This window comes from Danio aesculapii, chromosome 2 (genome assembly GCF_903798145.1).
Source record: "Danio aesculapii chromosome 2, fDanAes4.1, whole genome shotgun sequence".
Taxonomy (NCBI): Eukaryota; Metazoa; Chordata; class Actinopteri; order Cypriniformes; family Danionidae; genus Danio; species Danio aesculapii.
In genome coordinates, this window is record NC_079436.1 from 8,783,684 (window position 1) to 8,791,670 (window position 7,987).

The following is a 7,987-nucleotide window of genomic DNA, read 5'->3' on the forward strand; positions in this document are numbered from 1 at the left end:
TCTGTAACAAACAAGCTTTAGTAATGACCAATTTGGAGTTTGGCTAGATTTCGGTCTATTTAAATGATCAGTTTTAAGATGTAACAAACTTATGATTACAAGGAAATGGTACATCATGTAACATAATATATCCAGCGAGACTTCACAGTAAGGTACAGTTGTTATTATTATAATAATAAAGATCCAAATGAGTTTTCAAAGTGCCATCGAAAAAAATAACTTTCAGACAGGACTTTACAAAGAACATTTATTGAATTGAAAGGAATTATTATTATGAAAAGACCATTTGCTGTAGAAAATCTATCATAAAATGGATATTTAATATTATATCAACCATAGATGCAAAAAAGAAACTTGATTTTTAGTAATAAGCAACATCAGCTTCTAATAATAAGTTCTTCATTAGCAGTCTATGTTAGCTTAGCCTCAGTTCCACCAAATATAAGACACAATGTATCAGTAAATGCTAAGAGTAACTTATAAAGATTATAAATGCTTTGGGTAATGTCATTGTTGTTTTATATAGTTTATTCCAAGAAATAAAACCTTGTTGTACCACTGTAGAACATCTTACATTTCACATCATCATCTTATTAGCATTAGAAATAAGTTTGGATGATTAAAAAACAGTTTGAATTTAATTCCATTGTTGATTTATTTGCTAAAACGAGCCAATAATTACAATCAATCAATAACTTCACATATTAGTTTCACAGAAAAATATCCTCAAATCAACTGCTGTGGGGCTAATAGTTATGAGGTTCGTTTAACATTAGCATAGTGTCAAAAAATAAAAGAAAAAAAAAAATCACAAAATAAAAGTACTTTACCTTTAATCATGTGAGGAGCAATGCAGTGAAACAAACAAACAAACAAATGAAATGGTGGTGCAAGATAAGTGATGCTAATTTCCAGAGTGATGGTGATCGTGGTCAGAATGAAGAAAGCGAGTCTGTCAGGGTGTAATGGGTCAACAGGATGAGCGCTGTCGCAATCCTGGACCGCAGAGACCCTGAGCTGTTTTTCCACCACGGGCAAAATGGCTTCTTGAGTTGCCCTGTCTATTTTAAGAGGTCTGTACTCAGAGATATAGTGTGAGAGAGAGAGAGAGAGAGAGAGAGAGAGAGAGAGAGAGAGAGAGAGAGAGAGAGAGAGAGAGAAAGAGAGAAAGAGAGAAAGAAAGAGAGAATGCCTGCCCTACACTATTGATGGTAAAAGTAGCTCAGTAATACCCTGTTGCAGGAAAGCATGTATTTGTTACCTGATCTGCTCAGGCTCTAGAATTCAAGTTAAAAGAAACACTTCTTTATTTTGGAAATAGACTTTTTACAAGTCCCCAAGAATTAAACTGTTTAGTTTTACCAATTTTGAATCTATTCAGTCAATCTCTGGGTCTGGCGGGAGCACTTTAGCTTAGCTTAGCATAAAACATTGAATCTGATTAGACCATTAGCATCTCACTCACAAAAAATAAGAATTTTCATAACTTTAAATTTCCTATTTAAAGCTTGACTGCTCTGTTTTGACATCATGAATTAAGACTGACTGGAAATGAAAAGTTGCTATTTTCTAGGTCAAAATAACTAGGATTCACTATACTGTCATTCTTTCGTAATAATCAAGGAACTTTGCTGCTGCAGTAGGCGCAACAATATTAGGCCTAGTTTCTTAGCAGGGACTATTTTCAGCTGCTGTGTAATAGCATTGCTTTTTAAATTAGGAAAATCATTTAAGACATTTTTTGAGCGAGATGCTAATGGTCTAATCCATTTCAATTATTTATGCTAAGCTTAGCTAAATAGAATAGATGAATAGATTATTTAATTTTTTAAAAATAATCTTCCTATTTAAAGCTTGACTCTTCTGTTTTTGCTACATGTACTAAGACTGACAGGAGAGGAAAAGTTGATCTTTTGATATTTCCACAAAATTGTTGCAAACAAATTGTTGAATTTAAACAAATTAAATTTGGGATGTTCAACCTAATTTGTTTGTTTAAACTCAGCCCAAATAAATGGTTTACAACAACTTAACATGAAAAAAAGTGCTCCCACCAGACAGAGATTGGCTGAATGGATTCAAAACTAGTAAAACTCAACTGTTTTACTCTATGGGAGTCGTAAAATGAGCCTATTTCAACAGTAAGTGGTGTTTAAAAAAAAACACACTACTTCCTGAGTTTTCTCTATTTAAAGCTTGACTCCTCTGTTTTGACATCATGTACTAAGACTGACTGGAAATAAAAAGTTGCTATTTTCTAGGTCATAATCAAGGAACTTTGCTACTGTACCACGGCTGCAGTAGGCGCAACAATATTAGGCCTAGTTTCTTAGCAGGGGACTATTTTCAGCTGCTGCGTAATATTATTGCTTTTTAAGTAGGAAAATTATTTAAAACATTTTTTGACAGAGATGCTAATGGCCTAATCCATTTCAATTATCTATGCTAAGCCAAGCTAAAATGCTCCTGCCAGACCCAGAGATTGGCTGAATGGATTCAAAACTTGTAAAACTAATCAGTTTAACTCTAGGGGAGTTGTAAAATGAGCCTATTTTCACATTAATGGGAGTGTTCCTTTAAGACACACTCCTTCCCCATTATTAGAGGTATTTGCTAAGCAGCAGCATTATGACTATTGTATATTGTATCTGCTCATTTTGAACCCTTTGCCCCATGTAATACTTTTTGCACAACTTGTTCTGCACAGTTTATGCAACACACATGAATGACACCTCAGCTTGTGCATTTTGCTGAGTGATCGAACTTCACTAGGAACATTTTTGTCAGGCAAGAAAAAAAAAAACACTTTACTTGAAGAAGGTGTTCATAAGACATATAATAATCATGTCATGACACATGACACAAGGAGATTTTATGCATGGTTATTGTTACAGAGGACCTATTACCACTTTTATAAGGGGTTTAAGCACAGTTGTGTGGCAACAGTCTGTGAATATAACCAGCTTCTAATGGTAAAAAATTTATTATTTAAAATTTTCATAATCACACTTCATAAAAACTTGCAGAAACACTTTGATTGACATTTTCCCTATCCTGTCACCAGTGGTGGAAAGCCCCGCCCATTAGCGACGATCTCTCCCTCATTACAAAAGGACTTTAGTCTTGTTTTTGAATCTGCCCCTATGCGGACACATAGGCATTTGTAGCTCCGCCCTCTTTTGAAAAGAGCACAATCTCATTTGAATTTAAAGTGACAGTCATCAAAAAGCCACAATTAGGATCAAAGCCTAAAAGGGGCAGCTTCAAACAGCTATAAAACATTATTTGTGTGGTGTTTAGAGCTGAAACTTCATACACACACTCTAGGGACATAATAGACGTATTTTACATCTCGTAAAATGGAGCATAATAGGTACCCTTTAAGTGTTATTCACTCAGTTATGTCATTTTAAATGCAAAGGTGAGATTGTTTGAGATGTCTTATCGTATTTCTATAAGAAAACAAATGCAATTACTCTGAATGGATTTATACAGAACTGCTTATTTATTGACATTATGTAAGGCAAGTATAAGTAACTGTAATTACCTAAACACGATCAGTAATCCCTTACATTTACTTTTTAACTTTAATAACTGTAACTAATTCATTTGTAGCTCATTACACCCAACACTGATCCAAATGAACATATTGGGTTAACAGTTCTGGCATGGAAAGGCTCAGGGGTTCGTTCTTCATACCTCATTTACACAGATGATTTGGCAGATCCTGGATCTTTTAATCATGATAACTGATCTCTGGCTAATTTGGGTCTTCAAACAAGCCAATCAGATTAAAATATCTGGATGAATTGATCTGAGATCCCTGCATACATACACTACCTGACAAAAGTCTTGTCGTAGATCCCAGTGGTAAGAGCAAGAAATAATAACTTGACTTCTAGTTGATCATTTGGAAAAGTGGCAGAAGTTCGATTTTTCTGATAAATCATCTGCTGAACTGCATGCCAATCATCACAAATACTGTAGAAGACCTATTGGGACCCGCATGAACCGAAGATTCTCATAATAATCAGTCAAGTTTGGTGAAGGAAAAATCATGGTTTGGGGTTACAATCAGTATGGTGGTGTGCGAGAGATCTGAGTGGATGGCAACATCAACAGCCTGAGGTATCAAGACATTTGTGCTGCTCATTACATTACAAACCACAGGAGAGGGCAAATTCTTCAGCAGGATAGCGCTCCTCATACTTCAGCCTCCAGGTCAAAGTTCCTGAAAGCAAGGTAAAGTGCCCCAGGATTGGCCAGCCCAGTCACAAGTAATGAACATTATTGAGCATGTCTGGGGTAAGATGAAGGAGGAGGCATTGAAGATGAATCCAAAGAATCTTGAAGAACTCTGGGAGTCGTGCAAGAACGCTTTCTTTGCCGTTCCAGATGACTTTATTATATATAAGTTATTTGAGTCATTGCAGAGATGTATGGATGCAGTTGTCCATGATCATGTTGTTCATTCTTTTCCCACTGCACCATGACTTTTTATTATGTTATATAATATGTATACTGTACATTATTTCTGTTAAGTGACAAGTCTTTTGTCTAAGCAAAGTCAGACCTTACTGTCCTAATTAAATAGTTAAAAATCAAGGCATGATCATATTTTATTTTGGTAAAATAAGCATAATCTGGAGGCCTTTGCCTTCCATATAAGCCACTTTTTATACCAAATGATCAACTAGAGGTCAAGTTATTATTTGTTGTTCCTAAAACCTAGATAGGCGATAAGATTTTTGTCAGGTTGTGCATGTTCGGTATCATTTTCAGCTTGAAATAACACAATCAAATCCTGTTTATATGAAATAAGCCTGTTCCCAAGCAGGTTTGAGTTTACAAACCTCTTGCTATAGCAATAACTCATGGAGGAGTTTTGAAGAACAAAACTATCCTGGATTAGTTCAAATCACCATTAATCAAATCTAGCTAATTGAGTAATCCACGTATGAAGAACGGACCCCAAAAAGTTATTTTCAGACCAAAAAAAAAAAACGAGAAAACCCACACATTAAGTAAACTCTACACATTTTAATAACACTTCAAAAATTCATTGTTTTGTGGAAGTTCCTCACAGTACCAGAGCACAGATATATGCTACTTGTACACTGCTACATACGCTATACATTATTGTCATTTATATTTGATGACATTTAAGTCACGAATTTAAAGAGCTCCAAGGCAAACAAATGAAGATTGACAGATATCAGTACGAGCCTTTTTAAATTCTAAATAACTTTTTTAACTGTGACATGAATGCAAACGCATTTTTAGCATTCAAAATAATCCATTAGGCAATTCAGTATTTGGCTGACATATTGCTGAGACGTGTGCTAAAGAATATTCAGCCTCTGGATAATCTCAACAGATGCATCACTGGATTGGCAAAGCAAAACTAGAAACAACCCATTATTAACAAACCACTTAAGACGCATGGAAAATATATACTTCATATTAGTGATGACTCCATAAATAAATACAAAACTAAAACAGACCATGCGTACTCCTCATATTGTCATAGTGACTTAATATGGTCCCGAACCCAGAACAGTCAATATATATATATATATATATATATATATATATATATATATATATATATATATATATATATATATATATAAACTGAAATATTACCTACAAAATCTTATTCTTGCTTTGAAAACAAGCCAATAACATCAAACCCCAACTTTTCAAGACAGGTTTTGCAATTTGACTTGATTTCTAATCAGCATTCATAAGCAAAGTATTTACATCCCGTTAAAAACCAAAGCATGACAGAGTTAGAAAAGGGGAAAAAAAAACAACCAATTTTAAGGAATAAAAAAAAGAATCAGGGAAAATACTTCCACAACAATAAGGCCTCTAAAACAACGTCGGTTTCCATTGAAGGGAAGTTTACAGTGCAGACGCATGCAAAACCCAACGCCACAGAGATCTAATGCCTGATAATACTGAAAAACAAATAAAAACAAAACGCTTCATATGTCAATCACTCATGACCAAAGTATCGCCTCAAATTGAATTCAGCAATTTGTGTTCTGCTTTAGTCAGTATTTACAGCGCTATGTTGGATTTCCTTTTGGTTTAGTTTTTAAATATCTTCAAATTTACAACTCATCAAATTTTCCTTCATGATTCGAATCCTGTTGGTCTAAAATGGCAATGGTTGCATTAACAGTAGTCAAATGGATAAGATTTGTTTCTTGGGAAAGCATCTTTCCAGGATCTTTTCTCAAAATGTATCTAGTGGTGATGTAAACGATAATATATTTAATACAGTTACTTCCTGTTTGAGTATGTTTTATTTATTTTTAAAAAGTCTTCTGCTACATCTGGAGTCAATAATAAGCAGTACAATCTAGGCTACAAAGCTACTAGGAAGTAACTTTTACTTATGTCTAGGCCCACACGGAATTTGCACGCGCAGAAATTCGCAGATTTACGCAAATTTTTAGCCCATCATTGAGTCTATGTATTTACTTGTGTAAATTTATAAAGTTTTTAAATTCATTTTCCTAATATTAGTGTGGTATAATAATAATAATAATAATCATATTAAAATGTTCATATGATTTATTTACAATACAGTTTGTAAAGTAATAGGTTCTGTCTTTTAGTAGATATATTATATGAGAGACTTGCTTTGTTTACCAAATAAGTGGATCTAATTGGATTTACAAAGTAAACATTAAATAAAAGCTAAAAACATGTATTATTTGTGGACTTCATACATTACGTTTTTAGTTTCGATACTCCTAAAATCATTCTGCATAAATCCGCAGATTTCTTTAACAAAATTCTTCGTAGAAATAGCAAAAAATGTCCGCAGATTTTGTCTGGCCCTACTTATGTCTAAGCGTGAATGACTTTTTGGTGCATGTGGTTGGGTCAAGTAGGCCACTGATTATCCTATATTTGAAAACAACCAAACATAACGGAGACAAAATCCATGTATGTAATCCATCATTAAAGACTCCAGAGTACCACCCCATTCAAAAACCCATTATCCAAAATTCAGTGAAGTATTGCTTGTGAACAGAATGCTACAGTACTCACTATACAAATCGAAAACGAAAGGAAAGAATGACATGTTTCTTGGCTAATGGAAAACCAGTCTGGTAAGAAGCGTGGCTTGTTCGGTTTGTCGTTGGCATCTACATGAAAGAACAAATCAAGTGTACAAATTCCTCATAAGACCACAGACATGTGAACATGTCAAAGCAGATTTCTCTTGGCACTCTGAATTGTTTTAAAAGAATTGTATACCTCCCAAAAAAAATTATCGTTCCAGACTTTTATGACTGACTAAGTTGGAAACAAATACTATTGAAAGAATCCGAGAGCACATACAATGAAATTCAGTGTAGTTAGCTGGTTTTGTTGTGGACCAAATTGACTATGAGAACATGAATGTTGGTCACTATTTAATCAGAAAGTCATACAGATTTCGAAGGACCTTGTGGGTGAGCAAACGATGGGTGAACGAACTCTTAGTTCATCAAAAACTGAAAATGTGGTTATGAATTAGTCACCCTGGTGTCATTCCAATCACCACAGACCTTCATTTATCTTTTGGAACACTAATAATAATAATAATTGAGATATTTTAGATGAAATCCAAGAGCTCTGACGTTCCATATACAGCAAAGGTCGCAATATGTTTGAGTATAAAGTTGTAAAAACATTCTATGAGACTTCAGTGGTTCAACTTCAATCATACGAAGCTCCAAGAACACTTTTGAACACCAAAAAAAAAATATATATAGGTAATATTTATATGTACACTGTAAAACCCAACAGTCAACTTTATCAAATGAAATGAGTTTAGCTAACTCAAAATTTACTGAAAGTTAATTCTCCTCATTTGAAAAGAGTTTTAAACTCAGTGTTGAAGGTATTGACTTAAATTAAATACCTTATTACTACAACTTAAATGAAGTTCACAGTACTCAAATAGATTCTTTTTTTTTTTTTT

The 7,987-nt window shown here is 34.0% G+C and overlaps 1 protein-coding gene across 1 annotated transcript in view; it reads right to left on the reverse strand.

The window, feature by feature from the left end:
- Window positions 1-1,068, reverse strand: part of LOC130240533 (Y+L amino acid transporter 2) — a 33,189-nt gene extending 32,121 nt beyond the window's left edge. The window contains exon 1 of the mRNA XM_056472099.1: window positions 831-1,068. The gene's annotated coding sequence lies outside the window, so the exon portion shown is untranslated. The remainder of the gene's footprint in view (window positions 1-830) is intronic.
- Between the last annotated feature and the right edge of the window lie 6,919 nt (window positions 1,069-7,987).